General features: G+C 56.9%; 1 pseudogene; it reads left to right on the top strand.

The window, feature by feature from the left end:
* The window catches only part of LOC144255682 (3',5'-cyclic-AMP phosphodiesterase 4D-like), a 32,907-nt pseudogene extending 14,875 nt beyond the window's left edge, over positions 1-18,032 (top strand).
* Positions 18,033-21,667: the final 3,635 nt, after the last annotated feature.

The raw sequence follows: 21,667 nt of genomic DNA, 5'->3' as shown, positions 1-21,667 counted from the left end.
GGGGGAGCAGGGCCCAGGGGGAGCAGGATCAGAGGGAGCACAGCCCAGGGGAGCAGGGCCAGGGGGGAACAGGGCCCAGGGGAGCGGGGTGCAGGGGGAGGAGGTCCAGGGAGAGCAGGGCCCAGGAGAGCAGGCCTAGAGGGAGCAGAGCCCACAGGGAGTTGGGCCAGGGGGAGCAGGGCCAGGGGAGCAGGGCTCATGGGGAGCAGGACAAGGAAGAGCAGGGCCTAGTGGGAGCAGGGCCTGGGGAAGCAGAACCAGAGGGAGCAGGACCAGACAATAGGGCCAAGGAGGAGCAGGGCCCAGGGAATCAGGGTCAGGAGGAACAGGGCCCCGGGGGAACAGGAACAGAGTGAGCAGGGCCCAGGGGAGCAAGTTCCAGGGAAGAAGGGCCAGGGGAAACAGGGCCAGGGGGAGCATGGCCAGAGGGAGTGGGGCCCGGGGAAGCAGGACCAAGGGGAGAAGGGCCAAGGAGGATCAAATCTCAGGGGGAGAGGAGCCCTGTGGGGAGCAGGGCCCAGGAGGACAGGGCCACGAGGAGCATGGACTGCAGGGGGGTGGCAGGACTAGAGGGAAAATAGTCCAGGGGAGCTGGGCCAGGGGGGCAAGGACACATCGGGAGTAGAGACCAGGGGAGCAGGGCCAGGGGAAGTAGGGACCAGAGGAGCAGGGCCAGGGGAAGCAGGGCCCAGGAGAGGAGTGCCCATGGGAACAGGACTCGGGGGAGTAGTGCCTAGGGGAGCAGGGCCAGGGGGAGCAGGGCCCAGTAGGAGCTGGACCAGGTGAAGCATGACCCAAGAAGAGGAGGCCTACGGTGAACAGGGCCCAGGAGAGCCAGGCTAGGAGGAGAAGAGCCCACAGGAAGTAGGGCCAGGGTGAGCAGGGCCAGGGGAAGCAGGGCCCAGGAGGAGCTGGACCAGGTGGAGCATGGCCCAAGGAGAGGAGGCCTACGGGGAACAGTACCAAGGAGATCCAGGCTAGGGGGAGAAGAGCTCACAGGAAATAGGGTTGGGGGAGCAGGGTCAGGGGAGCAGGGCCCATGGGGAGAAGGACCATGGCGAACAGGGCCCAAAGGAAGCAGGGCCCAGGGGAGCAGGGCACAGGGAAACCAGTGCAGGGGGAGTAGAACCATGGGGAGGAGGGTCCAGGGAGCATGGCTGGGGGGAGCTGGGCCCAGGGGAGCATGGTCAGGAGAATCAGAGCCCAGAAATGCAGGACCAGGGGGAGCAGGGCCCAGGGGAAGCAGGCCCCAGGGGCAGCGGGGCACAGAGAAACCAGGGCCCATAGGGAGCAGAACCGGGGGGGGGTAGGGCTTAGGGAGAATGGCCAAGAGGGATCAGAGCAAGGGGAGCAGGGCCGGGGAATGCCGGACCAGGGGGAGCAGAGCCCAGTGGAAGCGGGGCCCAGGGGAGCTTGACACAGTGAACCCAGGTCCCATGGTGAGCAGAACCCAGGGGAGCAGGGTTCAGGGAGCATGGCCAAGGGGGAGCAGGGCCAGGAGGAGCAGGGCCCGGAAAGCAGGACCATGAGGAGCAGGACACATGGGTGCAGGGCTCAGGGGAGTAGGTACAGGTAGAACAGTACACAGTGGGAGCAGGGCCCAGGGTAGTAGGACCAGGGAGAGAAGATGCCAGAGGAGCAAGGCCCAGGGAAGCAGAGGCAGGGTAGCAGATCCAGAGAGAAAAGGACCAGAGGGAGAAGGGCCAGGGGGAGAAGGGCCCAGGGTGAGAAGTACCAGGGGGAGCAGGGCCCGGGGAAGCAGGCCCAGGAGAACCAGGAAAAGTGGGAGCAGGGCCTATGGGTCAGGACTCAGGGGATGAGGACCAAGGGGAGTAGGGCCATGGTTATCAGGACCAGGTGGAGCAGGTCCCAAGGAGAGCAGGAAAGGGGTTTAGGGCCAGGGGGAGCAGGTCACAAGGAAAGGTATTAGGGCCCCAGGGAGCAGAGCCCATAGGGAACAGTGCCATGGCGAGCAGTGACCAAGAAAGCAAGACCAGAGGGAGCACGGCCTAGAGGAACAGGACCCAGGGGAGTAGGGCCACGGGGAAGCAGGGCCCAGTGAGCAGGGCCAGGAGGGAGTAGGGCCCAGGAGAGCAGGGCTAGGAGGAGCAGGGCCCAGGGAAGCAGGACCAGAGAGAGAAGGGTCCAGGGGAGCAAGACCCAGGTGAGCAGAGCCAGGAGGAACAGGTCCAGGGGGAGCAGGGCCAGAGGGAGTGGGTCCTGGGTAAGTAGGACCAGGGGGAGCAGGGCCAAGTGGGAACAGGGCTCTGGGGGAGTGGAGCCCATGGGGGAGCAGGGCCCAGGAGAGCAGGGCCAGATGGAACAGAGCCCTGGGGGAGCAGGACCAGAGGGAGAATAGCCCAGGGGAGCAGGACCTGGTAGAGCAGGGCCGGGGGAGAAGGGCACACAGGGAGTAGGGCCCAGAGGAGCAGGGCCAGGGAGAGCAGTTCCCAGGGGAGCAGGGTCCAGGGGAGCAGAGCAAGGATAAAAGGGCCAGGGAGAGCAGGGCCAGGGGAAGCAGGACCCAGGGGAGCAGGGCTAGGGGGAGTAGGGCCCACGTTAGCAGAACTAGGTGAGTAGGCCCCAGGGGAGCAGGGCCAGGCAAGCAGGGCCAAGGAGGAGCAGGACCAGGAGGAACAGGCCCAAGGAGAGGAGGCCTAAGGGGAGAAGGGCCCAGTAGAGCAAGGATAGGAGGAGCAGAAACCACAGGGAGTAAGGCTGGGGGAGCAGGGCCTGCGAGGAGGGCCCATGGGTACAGAACCAGGGCGAGCAGGGCATAAGGGGAGCAGGGCCAGCGAGCAGGGCCAATGGGTACAGAACCAGGGCAAGCAGGGCCTAAGGGGAGCAGGGACCAGGGGTAGAGAGGCAAAGTGAAACCAGGTCCCAGGCGGAACAGAACCATGGAAGCAGGGCCCAGGGAGCACGGCCATGGGGGAGCAGGACTTAGGGGATGAGGACCAAGGGGAGTAGGACACATGGGTTCATGGCTCAGGGAAGCAGGTCCCAAGGGAGCAGGACACGGTGGGAGCAGGGCCTAGGGAGAGCTGTATCAGGGAGAGCAGAGCCCGGGGAAGCAGGCACAGGGGAAGCAGGGAAAGGGGTAGCAGGGTCAGGGGGAGGAGGGCCCAGGAGAAACAGAGAACAGGGGGAGCTGGGCCCAGGGTAGCATGGCCCATGTGGAGCAGGGCCCAGGGGGAGAAGGGCCCAGGGGAAGCAGGGTGCCGTGGAGCTGGGCCCAGCATGAGCAGGGCCCAGGGGAGCAGGGCCATGGTTAGCAGGACCAGGTGAAGCTGGGCACAAGGAGATCAGGACCAGGGGATTAGGGACAGGGGGACTAGGGCCCATGGGGAGCAGTGCCAGGGGGAACAAGGCCCAGGAAATCAGGACCAGAGAGAGCAGGGCACAGGGGAGCTGGGCCAGGAGGAACATGGCCAAGGGGAGCAGGGCCAGAGGGAGCATGGGCTTGGGGAGCAGAGTCCAGGGGGACCAGGACCTAGGAGGAGCAGAACCAGGGGAGAGGGCTCAGGGGAAAAGGACTGGAGGGAGTAGGGCCCAGGGAAGCAGGCCAGGGGTAACAGGGCTGGGGAGAGCTTGAAGTGGTTGACCAGGGCCCAGGGAGAGGAGGACCACAGGGAGCAGGGTGCAGATTCAGGGCTAAGGGGATCAGAGTACACAGGGAGTAGGGGCAGGGGGAGCAGGGACAGGGGAGCAGGGCCCAGGGGAGCAAAGCCCAGTGGGGAGAAGGGCCCAGGGGAGCAGGGCCAGAGGGAGCACAGCCAAGGGGAGGAGGGCCAGGGAGGAGCAGGGTGCAGGGGAGCATGGCCCAGGGGAGCAGGGACAGAGGGAGCAGGATAAGGGGGAGCAGGATACAGGGGAGCAGGGCCAAGAGGAGCAGGGCCAGGGGAAGCAGGGGCCAGGAATGCAGGGCCCAGGGGAGCAGGGCCAGTGGTAGCAGGGCCCAGGGGATCTGGACTGGGTTTGTAGGGCCCAGGGGAGCAGGGCCAGGGGGACCAGGGCCCGGAAGGAGCAGGACCATGTGAGCAGGGCCCAGAGAGAGGAGGACTAGATTAGTGACCAGGAGAGAGGGCCCAAGGGATCAGAGCCAGGGGGAGCAGTACACAGGAAGCAGGACCCAGAGGATCAGAGCCAGGGGGAGCAGTGCCAGGAGAAAAAAGCCAGGGGAGCAGGGACAGAGGGAGCAGAGCCAAGGGGAACAGGGCCAGGAGAAAGAGGGCCCAGGAGAGCAGGGCCCAGAGGAGCAGGGATAGGGGGAGCAGGGCCCAGTGGAGCAGGACTAGGGGGAGTAGGGCCCAGGAGAGTAAGGCCAGGGGGAGCAGGGCCCGGGATAAGCAGGACCAGGTGGGGCAGGGCCCAGGAGAGTAGGGCTAGAGGGAGCAGAGCTCATAGGGATTAGGCCCAGGGGGAGCTGGGCCAGGGGAGCTGGGCCCATGGGGAGCAGGATCAGTTGGAGCAGGGCCCAAGGAGAGCATGGCCCATGATAGCAGGGCCAGGAGGTGCAGTGCCCATGGGGAGCAAGACCAGAAGTAGAACAACCCAGGGTAGCAGGGCCAGGGGGAGCAGGACACAGTGGGAGTAGGGCCCAGGGGAGCACGGTCAGGGGGAGCAGAATACGGGGAACAGGGCCCAAGGGATCAGGACCAGGGAGAACAGGTCCCAGGGGAGCAGGGACCAAGGCAGCAGAGCCAGGGTTAGCAGTGCCAGGAGAAAAGGACCAGGGGGAGCAGGGACAGTGGGAGCAGAGCCCAGGGGAGAAGGGCCAGTGGAGCAGGGCCCTGGAGAGTAGGGTCCAAGAGACCAGGGCACAAGGGAGCAGGGTCAGGCGTTCAGGGCCCAGGCGAGCAGGACTAGGGGGAGTAGGGCACCGGGGAACAGGGACAGGGGGAGCAGGGCTGGGGAGGAGAAGGACCAGGTGGTACAGGGCCCAGGGAAAGGAAAACCAAAGGGGAGCAGGGCCAGGGATAGGTGGGCTGGGGTAGCAGAGCCCACAGGGAGTAGGGACAAGGAAAGCAGGTCACAAAGGAGCAGTGTCCAGGGAATCAGAGCCAGGGGGAGCAGAGTCATGGAGGAAAGGGCCAGGGAGAGCAGACCACGGGAGAGGGGCCCAGTGAGAGCAGTACCAGGTGGAGAAGGTCCCAAGGAGCAGGCCCATAGATTCAGGGAAAGGAGGAGCAGTTACAGGGTATCAGGTAAAGGAGAAGCAGGAAACATGGGGAGAAGGGCCCATGGGAGCAGGGCCCATGGGGAGCAAGACCAGCGGGAACAGGTCCCAGGGGAATAAGGTCCTAGGGGGATCAGGGCGCAGAAGAGCAGAACCAATGGGGAGCAGGGCCCAGCATAACAGGCCCAGGGGAAGCAGGGATCAGTAGACAAGGGCCCAGAGGAGAAAGTCCCAGGGGAGAATGGCCAGAGGATTAGGGCCAGGAAGAGCAGGGCCCACAGGGAGCAGGGCCAGGGGGAGCAGGGCCCAGGAAAGAAAGACCAGAAGAATCATGGCTCATTCGAGCACAGCCAGGGGGAACAGGATCAAGGGAGAGCAGCACCGAGAGGGAGTGGAGCACACACGAAATCAGGGCCCAGAGGAGCAGGGCCTAGGGGGGAGCATATAAGTGGGAACATGGCCCAGAGGTGTAGGGCCGGGGATGGGGGGAGGTGGGGAGCACGGCACAGGGGATTGAGGCCCAGGGACCAGGGCCAGGGCAACCAAGGCCAGGGGGAAGAGGGCGCGGAGAGCAGGGCCCATGAGGAGAAAGACGAGGGGAGCAGGGCCCAAGGGAAGAAGGGTCCATGGGGAGTAGGGCACAGGGAAGCAGGGCCCGGGAGGAGCATGGCCCAGGGGAGCAGGGCCAGGCAAAGCAGGGCCCAGGAGAGCAGGGCCAGGGCAAGCAGGGCCAGGGGATTAGGGCCAGGAAGAGCAGGGCCCATGGGGAGCAGGGCCAATGTAAGCAGGACACAGGGGTTGCTGGGCACAGGAGTGCAGGGCCAGGGAGAGAAATACTCAGGGGGAGCAGGGCCCAGGGTAGCAGGGAAAGGGTGAGCAGGTCGCAGATGAGCAGAGTCCAGGGGAGCAGAACCAGAGGGAGTAGAGCCAGGGATACAAGGTCCAGGAGGAGCGGGGTCAGAGGAGAAGGGCCCAGGGAGAGCAGTACCAAAGGGAGCAGGGCCTGGGGAAGCAGGCCCAGGAGAAGCAGAGAAAGCGGGGGCAGGGCCAGGGTGAACAGGGCCCTGGAGAGGCGGAGTAAGGGGTTAAGGGCCTGGGGGAGCAGGGCTCAGTGAGAGAAGGGACCAGGGAGAGCAGGGCTCAGAAGAGCAAGGTTCAGCAGAAGCAGGGACCAGCAGAGCTGGCCCAGGAAAGCAGGACCAGAGGGAGCAGGGCCTAGGTGAGCAGGGCCCAGAGGAGCAGGGCTAGGGGGAACACAGCCAGAGGGAGCAGGGCCAAATGGAGCAGGGTCCAGTGAAGCAGGAGCAGAAGGAGCAGGGTCAAAGGAGAGCAGGGCACAGATGGGGCAGAGCCTAGGGGGAAGCAGGGCCAAGGGGAGCAGAGCCAGGAGTATCAGAGCCTAGGAGGAGCAGGACCAGAGGGAGCAAGGCTTAGGGGAGCTGGGCCAGGTTATAGCATGGCCCAGGGTAGCAGGGCCCAGGGGAGCATGGCCAGGGGGAGCCAGACACAGGAGTAGCAGGCCCCAGGGAGCAGGGCCAGGGAGAGAAGGTCCCAGGGGAGCAGGGCCCAGGGGAGAAGACCTAGGGGGAGCAGTGCCTAGGAAAGCAGAACCAGAGGGAGCAGGGGCCAGGGAGAGCAGGGCCCATGGGAGCAATGCCAGGGGGAGCAGCACCCAGGGAAGCAGGACCAGAGGGAGCAGGCCCCAGGGAGGAACAGGGCCCAGGGGAGCAAGGCCAGGGGGAACAGGGCCAGGGGAACAGGGCCAGAGGGAGCAGGGTGCTATAAAGCAGAACCAGGGAGAGCACGACACAGGGTATGCAGGGCCCAGGGGAGTGGAGCACAAGGAGGAGCAGGGTCCAGGGGAGCAGGGCCAGAGGGGAGCAGGCCCCAGGGGAGCAGGGCTAGAGGGAGTAGGGCCTAGGGGAGCAGGGCCAGATGGAGTGAGGTCTGGTGAAGCAGGACCAGGGGGAGCAGGATCCTGGGGAAGCAGGACCAGAGGGAGCATGGCCCAGGGGAGTAGAGCACATGGGAGCAGGGCTAGGGGGTGCAGGACACAGGGTTGCAGGCCCCAGGGGAACAGAGTTATGGGGAGCACTGGCCAGGAAAGCAAGACCCGAGGGAGCAGGGCCCAGGGAAGCTGGGCCCATGGGGAGCAGGTTCATGGGTAGCAGGAAAAGGTGGAACAGGGCCCAAGGATAGTAGGACCAGGGGATTAGGGCCAGGGGAACAGAGCCTATGTGGAGCAATGCCATGGGGAGAAGTGCCCAGAAAAGAAGGTCCAGAGGAAGCATAGCCCTGGGGAAAACATGGCCAAAGGGAGCAGGGCCATAGGCAGCGGGGACCGGGGAAGCAAACCTAGGGGGAGCAGAGCCAAGGGGGAGCAGAGCCCAGAGGGAGCAGGATCAGAGGGAGCATGGCCCAGAGGAGCAGGGCCAGGTGTAGCAGGACACAGGGGAAGCAGGGCAAGGGGATGCAGGGCCAGGGGGAGCAGATCGTAGAGGAGCAGGGCCCAGGAGAGCAGAGCCAGTGGGAGCTGAGCCAGGGAGAAAAGGGCTAGTGGGAGCAGGGCTAGGTGGAGAAAGGCCCAAGGAGAGTGGAACCAGGGGGTACAGTGCCTGGGGGAGCTGGCCCAGGGGAAGCAGGGCAAGGGGATGAAGGGCAAGGAGGAACAGGGCCCAGGAGAAAGAGGGACAGGGGAAGAAGGGCCCAGGGAAGCAGGGCCACGGGGCGCCAGACACAGGAGTAGCAGTCCCCAGGGAGCAGGGCAAGGGAGAGAAGGTCCCAGGGGAGCAGGGCCCAGGGCAGCAGAGCTAGGGGGAGCAGTGCCTAGGAAAGCAGAACCAGAGGGAGCAGGGGCCAGGGAGAACAGGGCCCATGGGAGCAATGCCAGGGGGAGCAGCACCCAGGGAAGCAGGACCAGAGGGAGCAGGCCCCAGGGAGGAACAGGGCCCAGGGGAGCAGGGCCAGGGGGAACAGGGCCAGAGGGAGCAGGGTGCTATGAAGCAGTACCAGGGGGAGCACGACCCAGGGTGTGCATGGCCCAGGGGGAGTGGAGCACAAAGAGGAGCAGGGCCCAGGTGAGCAGGGCCAGAGGGGAGCAGGGCCCAGGGGAGCAGGGCTAGAGGGAATAGGGCCTAGGGGAGCAGTGTCAGAGGGAGTGGGGTCTGGTGAAGCAGGACCAGGGGGAGCAGGATCCCGGGGAAGCAGGACCAGAGGGAGCATGGCCCAGGGGAGCAGAGCCCATAGGAGGAGGGCCAGGGGGAGCAGGACACAGAGGTTGCAGAGCCCAGCAGAGCAGGGCCAGGGGGAGCAGGTCACAGAGGAGCAGAGTTATGGGGAGCATTGGCCAGAAAGCAGGACCAGAGGGAGCAGGGCCCAGGGACACTGGGCCCATTGGGAGCAGGGCCATGGGTAGCAGGAAAATGTGAAGCAGGGCCCAAGGATAGCAGGACAAGGGGATTAGTGCCAGGGGAACAGAGCCTATGGGGAGCAATGCATTGGGAGGATTTCCCAGGAAAGCAGGACCAGAGGGAGCGCAGCCCTGGGGAGAACATGGCCAGGGGGAACAAGGCCAGAGGGAGCGGGGACCAGGGAAGCAGGGGTAGAGGGAGTAGGGCCTAGGGGAGCAGTGCCAGAGGAAGTGGGGTCTGGTGAAGCAGGACCAGGGGGAGCAGGGTCCCAGGGAAGCAGGACCAGAGGGAGCATGGCCCAGGGGAGCAGAGCCCATAGGAACAGGGCCAGGGTGAGCAGGACACATGGCTTGCAGGGCCCAGGGGAGCAGGGCCAGGGGGAGCAGGGCTCAGGGAAAGAAGGGCCCAGCGGGAGTAGGGCCCAGGAATACAGGGCCAGGGGGAACAGTACCAGGGGAAGCAAGGCCAAGGGAAGCAGGACCAGGGGGAGCAGGGCTTAGAGGGAGCTGAGCCCAGTGGGAGGGGCGCCCAGGGAGAGCAGAACCAGGGGGAGGAAGTCCTGTGGGAGCTTGACCAGCGGGCAGCATGATAACAAGGAGCAGGGCCTGGAGGAGAGGGTCCAGGGAATCAGGGCCAGGGGAACTGTGCTAGGGGAAGAAGTCTAGGGGAAACAGGCCCAGGGAAGCAAGACCAGGTGGAGCAGGACCCAGGTGGAGCAGGGCCCAGGGGAAGTGGGTCCCAGGGAAATCAGGGCCCAGGGGAGCAGAACCATGATGAGCAGGGCCCAGGGGTAGAGAACTGAGATGATTTGGTCCCAGGGGAGCAGGCCAGGTGGAACAGGGTCCAGGGAGAGATGGACAGGGGGGAGCAGGGCCCAGAGAAAGGAGGATCAGAGGATTCAGGGCCCAGGATATCAGGGCTAGGGGGAGCAAAGCCCATAGGGAATAGGGCCAGGTGGAGCAGGACTAGGGAAGCAGGGCCCATGGGGAGCAGGACCAGGGGGAACAGGGCCCAGGGAGCAGGGCCTGGGGAAGCAGGGCCCAGGGAAGCAGGGCCAGGAGGAGCAAGGCCCAGGGGAAGAGGATCAGAGGGAGCAGGGTCAGGGGGAAGAGGGCCATGGAGAGCAGGGCCAGAGGGAGCGGGGCCTAGAAAACCAGGACCATGGAGAGTAGGGCCAAGGGGGAGCAGGTCTCAGGGGGAGCAGAGCCCATGGGGGAACGGAGCCCATGTTGGAGCAGGGCCCAAGAGACCAGGGCCTTGAGGAGCAGGGCACATAAGAAGCAGGGATCATGGGTAGCAGGACCCGGGGTAGCACCACCCATGAAGAGCAAGCCCATGGGGAGCAGGGCACACTGGGAGGAGGCCCCAGGGGGAGCAGGGCCCGGGGGTGCAGGACCAGGGGGATTGGGGATAGGGGGAAAAGGGCCAAGGGGAGAAGGGCTCAGGGATAGCAATACCAGGGGAGAAGATCCAGGGGGAGCAGGGCCCAGGGAAGCAGGTCCCAGGGAGCAGGGCCAGGGGGAGCATGTCCACAGGGATCAGGGCACAGGGAAGCAGGACTAGGAGGAGTAAGGTCAAGGGGGACAGGGCCCAGGGAAATTGTAGCCCAGGGTGTAGCAGGGCCTAGGGGAGCAGGGCCAAGGTGGAGCAGGACCAGAGGGAGCATGGCTCGCGGAAGCAGGGCAATGGGGAGCAGGACACTTGGGGTACAGGGCCCAGGGTAGCATGGCCAGGTCGAGCAGGACATATGGGAAACATGGCCCAGGTGATCATGGCGCAGGGGAGCAGGTCCCAGAAGAGCAGGGCCCAGGGGAGCAGAGCCAGGGGGAGCAGAGCCAGGGAGAAGAGTGCCTGGGGGAGCAGTGACAGGGGGAGCAGAGCCAGGGAGAAGAGTGCCAGGGGGAGCAGTGCCAGGGGGATAATGGCTTAGGAAAAGCAGTACCATGGGGATCAGGTCAGAGTAAACCGGGTAAGAGGGAGCAGGGCCACGGGTGAGCAGTTAACAGGGGGAGAAGGGCCCAGGGAACAGGGCCCATGGGGAGCTAGACCAGGGGGAGCAGGGCCCAGGCGGAGAAGGGCCAAGGGGGTAGTAGAGAACAGGGGAGCAAGGCCCAGGAGGAGCATGGCCCAAATGAGCAGGGCCAGGGGGAGCAGGTCCAGGGGATTATGGCCAGGAAGAGCAGGGCCCATGGGGAGCTGGACAAGGGGAAGAAGGACAAGTGGATGCAGGGCCCAGGGGAGTAGGGCAAGGGGGAGCAGGTCCCAGAGGAGCAGTGTCCAGGGAATCAGAGCCAGGGGAGCAGAGTCATGTTGGAAAGGGCCAGAGTTGCAGACCAGGGGACAAGGGCCCAGTGAGAGCAGTACCAGGTGTAGCAGGTCCCAAGGAGCAGGCCCATAGATTCAGGGAAAGGGGGAGCAGGGACAGGGGAATCAGGGAAAGGAGAAACAGGAAACATGGGGAGAAGGGCTCACGGGAGCAGATCCCATGGGGAGCAAGACCAGTGGGAACAGGGCCCAGGGGAATAAGGGCCTAGGAGGATCAGGGCGCAGAAAAGCAGAACTGATGGGGAGCAGGGCCCAGAAGAACAGACCCAGGGGAAGCAGGGATCAGTAGACCAGGGCCCAGGGGAGCAAGGCCTAGGGGAGAATGGCCAGAGGATTAGGGCCAGGAAGAGCAGGGCCCACAGGGAGCAGGGCCAGGGGGAGCAGGGCCCAGGAAAGAAAGACCAGAGGAATCATGGCCCAGGGGAGCAGAGCCAAGGGGAACAGGATCAAGGGGTAGCAGCACCAAGCGGGAGTGGAGCACTGAGGGGAGCAGGTTCCATAGGCGCAGGGCCAAGGGGGGAGCAGGATAAGAGGGAACATGGCCCAGAGGTGTAGGGCCATGGGGGGGTGGCGGTGGGGAACCTGGCACAGGGGATTAAGGCCCAGGGACCTGGGCCAGGGCGACCAGGGCCAGGGGGAACAGGGCCCCATGAGCAGGGCCCATGAGGAGCAAGACCAGGGGAGCAGGGCCCAAGGGACGAAGGGACCATGGAATGTAGGGCACAGAGAAGCAGGGCCCGGGAGGAGCATGGCCCAGGGGAGCAGGGCCAGGGGAAGCAGTGCCCAGGAGAGCAGGGACAGGGTGAGCAAGGCCAGTTGATTAGGGCCAGGAAGAGCAGGGCCCATGAGGAGCAGGGCCAGGCAAAGCAGGACACAGGGGTTTCTGGGCACAGGGGTGCAGGGCCAGGGGGAGAAATACTCAGGGGGATCAGGGCCCAGGTCGCAGAGGAGCAGGGTCCAGGGGAGCAGGGCCAGGGGAAGCAGTGCCCAGGAGAGCAGGGACAGGGTGAGCAAGGCCAGTTGATTAGGGCCAGGAAGAGCAGGGCCCATGAGGAGCAGGGCCAGGCAAAGCAGGACACAGGGGTTTCTAGGCACAGGGGTGCAGGGCCAGGGGGAGAAATACTCAGGGGGAGCAGGGCCCAGGTCGCAGAGGAGCAGGGTCCAGGGGAGCAGAACCAGAGGGAGTAGAGCCAATGATACAAGGGCCAGGTGGAGCAGGGTCAGAGGAGATCGGCCAAGGCAGAGCACTACCAAGGGGAGCAGGGCCTGGGGCATGATGAGCATGATGAGAGGGAGCAGGGCCTGGTGTAGAGGGACCAGGGAGTCAGGGCCAGGGGAGCTGTGCCAGGGGATTAGGTCTAGAGGAAGCACTCCCAGGGAAGCAACACCAGGTGGAGAAGGACACAGGTGGAGCAGGGCCCGAGGGGGTGGGGCCCAGGGAAATCAGGGCCCAGGGGAGCAGAACCATGGAGAGCAGGGCCCAGAGGTAGAGGATTGGGGGGAGTTGGGCCCAGGGGAGCAAGGCCAGGTGGAACAGGATCCAGGGAGAGCAGGACCGGAGGGAGCAGGGCCCAGAGAGAGGAGGATCAGGGGTAGCAGGGCCCAGCAGATCAGGGCTAGGGGGAGCAGAGCCCACAAGGAGTAGGGCCAGGTGGAGCATGACTAGGGAAGCAGGGCCCATGGGGAGCAAGACCAGGGGGAGCAGGGCCCAGGGGAACAGGATGAGAGGGATCAGGGTCAGGGTGAAGAGGGCCATAGGGAGCAGGTCCAGAGCGAGCGGAGCCTGGAAAACAGGACCATGGAGAGCAGGGCCAAGGGGGAGCCGGACTCAGGGTGAGCAGAGCCCATGGGGGAGCGGAGCCCATGTTGGAGCAGGGCCCAAGAGACCAGGGCCATGAGGAGCAGGGCACATGAGAAGCTGGGATCAGGGATAGCAGGACCCGGGGTAGCACCACCCATGTGGAGCAAGCCCATGGAGAGCAGGGCCCACGGGGAGGAGGCCCCAGGGGGAGCAGGGCCCAGGGGTGCAGGCCCAAAGGAAGCAGGGACCAGGACAGCAGGGACCTTGGGAGCAGGGCCAGGGAGAGCAGGGCCAAGGGATTAGGGCCAGAAGGAGCAGGGCCATGGGGAGCAGGACCAGGTGGAGCAGGGCCCAAGGAGAGCAGGACATGAGATCAGGGCCAGGAGGAGCAGGACCCATGGGGAGCAGTGATAGGGGGATCAGGGACCAAGAAATCAGGACCAGAGGGAGCAGGGTGCAGGGGAGCAGGCCCCAGGCGAGCAGGCTTAGAGGAAACACAGCCAGGGTGAGCAGGGCCAGAGGGGACCAGGACTCAGGGAGTTTGAGGTCTAGGGCGACCAGGGCCCAGAAGGAGCAGAACCAAGGGTAGCAGAGCCCCGAGGAGCAAGACTTGAGGGAGTAGGGCCCAGAGGAGCAGGGCCAGTGGAGCAGGGCTGGGGGGAGCAGGACAAGGTGGAGCAGGACCAAGAGATAGGAGGATCAAGGGGAGCAGAGCCTAGATGAGCAGGGCTAGGAGGAGCCGAGCCAACAGGGAGTAAGGCCAGGGGAGCAGGGCCCAAGGGGAGCAGGACCAGGGGGATTGGGGGTAGGGGAAAAAGGGCCAAGGGGAGAAGGGCTCAGGGACAGCAATACAATTGGGAAAAGATCCAGGGGAAGCAGGGCCTAGGGAAGAAAGTCCCAGGGGAGCAGGGCCAGGGGTAGCAGGTCCACAGGGTGCAGGGCACACGGAAGCAGTACTAGGAAGAGTAAGGTCAAGGGGGAGCAGGGCCCAGGGAAATTGGATCTCAGGGTGGAACAGAGCCTAGGGGAGCAGGACACTTGTGCTACAGGGCCCAAGGGAGCAGGGCCAGGGGAGCAGGACACATGTGGTGCAGAGTCAGGGGAGCATGGCCAGGTGGAGGAGGACATATGGGAAACAGGGCCCAGGGGAGCATGAACCAGGGGAGCAGGTCCCCAAAGAGCAGGGCCCGGGGGTGCAGAGCCAGGGGATCAGAGCCAGGGAGAAGAGTGCCAGGGGGAGCAGTGCCAGGGGAATAATGCCCCAGGAAGAGATGTACCATGGGGAGCAGGCTCAGAGGAATCAGGGTAAGAGGGCGCAGGGCCAGGGGGAGCAGATAACAGGGGGAGAAGGGCCCGGGGAACAGGGCCCATGGGGACCAAGACCAGGGGAGCAGGGCACAGTCAGAGAAGGGGCCATGGGGTAGTAGAGAACAGGAGAGCAGGGCCCAGGAGGAGCACGGCCCAAATGAGCAGGGCCAGGGGAGCAGGTCCAGGAGATTAGGGCCAGGAAGAGCATGGCCTATGGGGAGAAGGTCCAGGGAAAGAAGCACAAGTGGATGCATGGCCCAGGGGAGTAGGGCAAGGGGGAGCAGGTCCCAGAGGAGCAGTGTCCAGGGAATCAGAGCCAGGGGGAGCAGAGTCATGGAGGAAAGGGCCAGGGGGCGCAGACCAGGGGACAAGGGCCCATTGAGAGCAGTACCAGGGGGACCAGGTCCCAAGGAGCAGGCCCATAGATTCAGGGAAAGGGGGAGCAGGGACAGGGGTATCAGGAAAAGGAGAATCAGGAAACATGGGGAGAAGGGCCCACTGGAGCAGTGCCCATGGGGAGCAAGACCAGCGGGAAGAGGGCCAAGGGGGATAAGGGCCTAGGGGGATCAGGGCGCAGAAAAGCAGAACTGATGGGGAGCAGGGCCCAGAAGAACAGACCCAGGGGAAGCAGGGATCAGTAGACAAGGGCCCAGGGGAGCAAGGCCCAGGGGAGAATAGCCAGAGGATTAGGGCCAGGAAGAGCAGGGCCCACAGGGGCAGGGCCAGGGGGAGCAGGGCCCAGGAAAGAAAGACCAGAGGAATCATGGCCCAGGGAAGCAGAGCCAAGGGGAACAGGATCAAGGGGTAGCAGCACCAAGCGGGAGTGGAGCACTGAGGGGAGCAGCTTCCATAGGCGCAGGGCCAAGGGGGGAGCAGGATAAGAGGGAACATGGCCCAGAGGTGTAGGGCCATGGGGGGGTGGCGGTGGGGAACCTGGCACAGGGGATTAAGGCCCAGGGACCTGGGCCAGGGCGACCAGGGCCAGGGGGAACAGGGCCCCATGAGCAGGGCCCATGAGGAGCAAGACCAGGGGAGCAGGGCCCAAGAATGTTCTTTGGGGAGTAGGGCACAGGGAAGCAGTGCCCTGGAGGAGCATGGCCCAGGGGAGCAGGGCCAGGGGAAGCAGGGCCCAGGAGAGCAGTGACAGGGCGACCAGGGCCAGGCGATTAGGGCCAAGAAGAGCGGGGCCCATGGGGAGCAGAGCCAATGTAAGCAGGACAGAGGGGTTGCTGGGCACAGGGGTGCAGGGCCAGGGAGAGAAATACTCAGGGGGAGCAGGGCCCAGGGTAGCAGAAACAGGGCGAGCAGGTCGCAGAGGATCAGGGTCCAGGGAAGTAGAACCAGAGGGAGTATAGATAGGGATTTCCAAACTTCTATGGCCCTTTATGTTCTAGAAGCTGCATCTGTTGCTGGCAGTGCTATTCTGTAATAGGTTGTCTACTTTTAACAGTTTGGATTTAAGAATAATAATAGTTGAACCTCATTATTCAGCTTTTATTTTCTGAGCTCCACATTGCAGACATAAAAAGATGAATAAGCAAAAATAGAGGGCTTGGGCTATCACTTGAATATCCCCTGCCTTTTTCAATCCAATTAGAGATATACAAGATTTTACTATTTTTTCTATGTGTATTATTCAGAGTGATTATGAGACATAGAAAAATATCTTGTTTCTAAAAAATTACTTGCTTTGTACATATAGAGAAAGGAATTATTTTTCTTGGATAAGCAGAAAATTAACCAGAATACTATTTCTGAAGTGGTCTGTGAGCAACCTTAAATCACTCATTGTAGTCCAATAACCACTTTCTAATCCAGGGAATGAAAAAACTTTAAAATGTATGATGATATCTTATCCTCAGAGATACCATCATGTTTTCACCAGGAAAGTGGTGGTCAGTGCCTGATGTTTCTGCATAGTGTACATAACTAGCTAGGTTTCCAAGAGTCGTTAGCAAAGGGAAAAGATTGTGCCCCTAGAAGGATTCATTTCCATATACTGCCATTAGAAGTCATAGTAGTTTTCCTTCCTTTTCACATTCTGGAAAAAAAAGTTTTCATATGCAAATTCTGACTTTTCCCTTTGGACTTAATAAAATATTCTTTATCTTCTAAGGTACTTGCAAAAGACATGTCAAAACACATGAATCTGCTGGCTTATTTGAAAACTATGGTTGAAACTAAGAAAGTGACAAGTTCTGGGGTTCTTCTTCTTGATAACTATTCTGACAGGATTCAGGTAAATCATTATTTGATTTTGTGTTGTGTGTTTGTGTGTGTTTGTGTACACATGCACATGTGTCTGTGTATTCTGCTTTGATAAAATTCATTTCTCCCATCTTATACTTTCAGTAACTATAGGCAGGATTTTTACCCACACTCTCATCCTGAGAATTAACCAGGTAGAAACTTACTGTTCTTTTTAGTTGCCCATATATTTAAAAAACAAAAACATCTAAAACCTCCCAAAAACCATCCACATAAGGAGGCCTGAATTTCATTAACCACACTCATAAACAGCTTCTCCTATGACACTTAGATGCAGTAGAAGTGGCATAATTTGGAACTATTTATACAAGTGTGAACCACACACAGACACATCTTTGTTAAGCTGTTTGAAATAAATCTTACACTATGTGTATTTTTAAGTGTCACAGTCATCCGACTTGAATTTCTAGTTTGAAAAAAAATTGGAGCAAGTGCTGAGTAGAGAATTCCTCTGTCTACTATAGGTCCTTCAGAACATGGTGCACTGTGCAGACCTGAGCAACCCCACAAAGCCTCTCCAACTGTACCGCCAGTGGACAGACCAGATAATGGAGGAGTTCTTCCACCAAGGAGACCGAGAGAGGGAGCGTGGCATGGAGATAAGTCCCATGTGTGACAAGCACAATGCATCTGTGGAAAAATCACAGGTAATGCATGACACAGAAAGCCTTCCAAGAGAAGAAAGATGCAGCTAGCATTTGTTTACTCATAGTGTTTTCTTGGGCTTTTAAAATTATTTGTTTTTGACAGAATCAGTTTCACCTTACCACTTATGATATAGAAAACCTGCAATTGTAGAACTTAGATTTACATAGCCATGCTTCTACTGGTGTGGCATTCTGTTCATTCATTATAACCATGTTCATGTACATAGTGTATTTGTTTATTTCAGTTATCTAGATTCACATTTTATTCTAAAATAAGTTCCAGACCCCATATCCTGCCATGTAAATAACTGAAAATGTTTTTGCATTGTGAACATATTCTTGAACTACTAATCATTCTAGAGGCTAGAAACTTTCACCAGCTAGAAACAACACTTTTATATGGTCTCTTATCTCAAATAATGACTATTTTACCAAACTAAGGTTAGTACTATTCTGATTGCTGTTATATTTGTGGGCCATGATCTACTTAATCTTTTTAATGGTCTCTTAGTCCAATTGGACTGCTCATATTGGATTTCTTTTTTTTTAACTAGATGGGCTTCATAGACTATATTGTTCATCCTCTCTGGGAGACATGGGCAGACCTTGTACATCCTGATTCCCAGGATATTTTGGACACTTTGGAGGACAATCGTGAATGGTACCAGAGCACAATCCCTCAGAGCCCCTCTCCTGCACCTGATGACCAAGAAGAGGGCCGGCAGGGTCAAATGGAGAAATTCCAGTTTGAACTAACTTTAGAGGAAGATGGTGAGTCAGACACCGAATAGGACAGTGGAAGTCAAGTCGAAGAAGACACTAGCTGCAGTGACTCCAAGACTCTGTGTACTCAAGACTCGGAGTCTACTGAAATTCCCCTTGATGAACAGGTGGAAGAGGAGGCAGTAGGAGAAGAGGAAAGCCAGCCGGAAGCTCCTGTAATAGATGATTGTTCTCCTGATACGAAACAGTACAGAGACTGTCACACCTTTTTTTTTTTGTTTGTTTTTAAAGTAGAAAATTGTTTCCAAAGTGCATGTCACATGCCACAACCATGGTCACACCTCACTCTCATCTGCCAGGATGTTTGTTGAACAAAACTGACCTTGACTACTCAGTCTGGCGCTCAGGAATATCGTAACCAGTTTCTTCACCTCCATGTCATCAGAGCAAGGGGGATATCTTCGAGAACAATGTTTTAACAGAATTTCAGCTTGGGAGAGCTGACAAAGCAGATAAAATCAACTCCAAAATGTTTTCAAGGGAGAGTGGCTCATCAGGCAGCCCAGTAGTAGATTGGATTTGGGGTTTCTTTTATTTGTTTGCAATATTTTTTGGAAGAAAGAAGGCATTACATGGATGGAGTGAACTTAGTGGATGGAGCAACAAAAATGTCACAAATAGGACACAGCATGAGTCTGTTTCCAGGAGGAGGATGAGCCACAGAAATTGCATAATTTTCTAATTTCAAGTCTTCCTGATACATGACTGAATAGTGTGGTTCAGTGAGCTGCACTCACCTCTACATTTTGTATGATATGTAAAACAGATTTTTTGTAGAGCTTACTTTTATTATTAAATGTATTGAGGTATTATATTTAAAAAAACTATGTTCATAACTTCATCTGCCACTGGTTATTATTTTTTTCTAAGGAGTAACTTGCAAGTTTTCAGTACAAATCTGTGCTACACTGGATAAATCTAATTTACAAATTTTACTTGCATCTTATAGTTCATAGAAATTAACTGATTTGTAGTGATTCATTGTTTTATATACCAACAACTTCCATATTTTAAAACAAGAAAACAACTTTATGTTGCTGGAAACCCTTTTTGTAAGTCTTCGTTTGCTTTTTATCTCACTCTTTCTAGATAAGCAGAGTTGCTCTCCACCAATGTTTTTCTTCACAGTGTGCAAAGTGAATATTTGTTCTGTAATACTTTGATGTGTGTTATATCAAATATGTCTTAAGTCTCATAGAAACCCAATCATCAGTTGGTGTTGTCTGAAGCAAATGGGAGATATATAAACACCCAGTAGCTAAAATGGTCTGTCTTTTTTAGATATTTTCCTACTTAGTGTCTTCTGATGACTTTTTGCTCTGTAAAGAGACATGCATTTCATAACTGCATGTCCTTCTAATAACCCACACATTGTGTGCTCATTTTTATTGTTATTGCCAGTTATAATAAGAAAAAATTTTCCCCCTTGTGCTGCTTTATTATTTAATTTCTGTTTGAACTTCTGTCCATGTTCAGTAGATGGGGTCTTATCAAATCTATTATCTCCATTCTGATGGATGAAAAGAAACAGGTAGTCAAGTTAGGGTTAGCACTCATTTTCTACCATGAGAGTTGTATGTTATGACTAGCTTTCACTCTGAGGTTATAGACAAAAGTGAACAGCTAACTATACAGATTTTAAGAATAGTAACTGAATATATTATCAAACACGAGTACAACTAAGTTCTCTTTGGCTTTTATGATTTTGCCATGCAATTAAGAACTATGTGAGGAGTATCCTTGAGCAGTTGTCTTAAGATGTAGCAGCTACTCATTCTTAATGGATAGCCATGTAACATGTAGGCACTGCTTTACCAGTTTTCAATGATCCATAATTATGTCTTGAAGGAGGGAACTACTTTCCTTAAACATGCTGAAGAAGAAGCAGTTGATGATGGTACTAGCACCAGAGGGTATGATATAGTTTAAAGTATTGGATTGTCAAAAAGATTCTACCTAAATAAAAAAATAGAGGTCACTCTTGGCTGATTTTAGCTCCTGGAACTGTATTTTAATATTAAAGATGAATTCCCAGTATCTTCTGCTGATAGCAGCTAGACTCGTGAAGCATCTGTTTAGTCTGACTTTTCTTCCAACGTCAGTTCTTTAAAAAAGGGTTTACCTTTTCTGTGAAGAGTTTAGAGCTCACATAATCCACTTCACATTGATATCCAAAAATTAAGATAGAGACTAAAAGAGAGATCTGACTAAACAGAAAATACATGAAACATTAAGAAAAATTACAACCCTAAAAACATTCACATTTGGAACTTCTCATGGAGCGGTCTGGGGACTGTAGAACAAAGTTATCAGCCAGGAAAATAATCCAGGCTGAAGATAGTCCCTGTTTTAATTTCCTGAGATCCAAGTGATGCTTACAGCCTTTGATAGAAAAAGTATGTCTCTGATCTTTTAGATAGTACAGAAGAGGAATCAACTAATTATTGCATTTCCATCCTTTTGCCCTTGTAAAGATAGACAGGTATCTTGCACATAGAGGTCTATGTTTGACCAATTAGTTTCACAAGAATATTTGAGAACTTAATCCTGTTTTAATTTTATTTTCCCTATGAGAGGCCTAAAAGGAAAAGCAAAATATCTAGTTTATTCCTCTTTCCAAATCACTCTCATTCCTTCCTTTTTCTCCCTTCACTTGGCATTTCCCTCTCAGAGTGCCTAGAATATTAATAATGGAAAAATAAACAGCAATATGTAAAAAAAAATCCAGACCTGAAAGGGTTTTTAACTGCACTAATAGAGGCTTTCCCCCACAGTTTTCTGCTTTTTAATGGTCCCATGTTATAAAGATACCCACCAATGGACAATCAAATTGTAGCAAAGACATAATATTCAAGAGTTAGAGACTAATGCACTGGTTTTCATTGACTTTCCAGTCTGTTGATTTTAAGGGATATTTCATCCATAAACTGCAAGAATTTGAATTCCAAAATCTAAACTGAACTTCGCAGGCTTGGTGAAGGCAGTCTGCAAGTTCTTTCAAGATGGGATTTTTGGCTTTTTGTGCCATAGATTCTTGACCTGGGAAACTCAGCTGGAGCCCAAATGGGAGCCTGATGCCTGGCTGCTGGCACCCCTCCTCACCTCCAGGCACACTGCCCGCCCTCCTCTTCTGGAGCTGTGACTCATCATGCAGTTCTGGGTGGATGAGTGGAAACTTGGCTCCTTGCCCTAAGCAGATGCTTTGGAGAATACTTCAAAGTGCTCCTATCTAGTATCAAGAGACAAGGAGGTTTACATCGACATCCTCCGGTGTTATCTAATAGCTTTCCTGAATGACAGAGAAACAAGAAATCCTGAAGTGCAAAAATAAAACTTGTTAGTATCAGCAAACTTCACAGAAGAATAGCCTCTTTTTCCCTCTTCATTACTAATGAAGTCAAAAGAGAGTCTGAAGTTTCGATCCAGGAAGCACCAAGGATAACGGTGGTAAACCATCTTGGCCTCTCAGCATCAGAGTGGAAACCTTCGGTGGCAGACAGGTCAGAGGCTGGCCTGTGATGATCTGGGCTTGCTGTGGGTGTGGGCAGGGGCCCAGGGTACCAGCCAGACATGGAAAGAAGGCAGGTCATGATGCATTTTCCTAGGCAGAACCCAGGATAAGTACCACGGACAAGTGTTCAAAGTCAGAGAATGTTCTGGAACGTAATTGTTAATGTCTTCTTCTTCACAGACCGGTGAGCACTTTCGTTTTCCTGGAACACTGAATTAAGCATTTTTATCTTTATGTTGTAAACTCATGCCATTTGAACAACAATCTCAGTCACCGATATTACTCAGTTCAATGAACAATTGAGATCTGTTGGCAATTGAGATGTTTGAACATCCAGAGACATGAAAAATTGTGCTCTATAGTGTACAATGAATTGAAATATATTCTTCTGCAATGTATAACAAATTAGAATAAATAAATACATTTAAAATAAAA

This window comes from Urocitellus parryii, chromosome 7 (genome assembly GCF_045843805.1).
Source record: "Urocitellus parryii isolate mUroPar1 chromosome 7, mUroPar1.hap1, whole genome shotgun sequence".
In the NCBI taxonomy this organism is placed as follows: Eukaryota; Metazoa; Chordata; class Mammalia; order Rodentia; family Sciuridae; genus Urocitellus; species Urocitellus parryii.
This window is presented reverse-complemented; position numbering and strand designations above follow the sequence as displayed.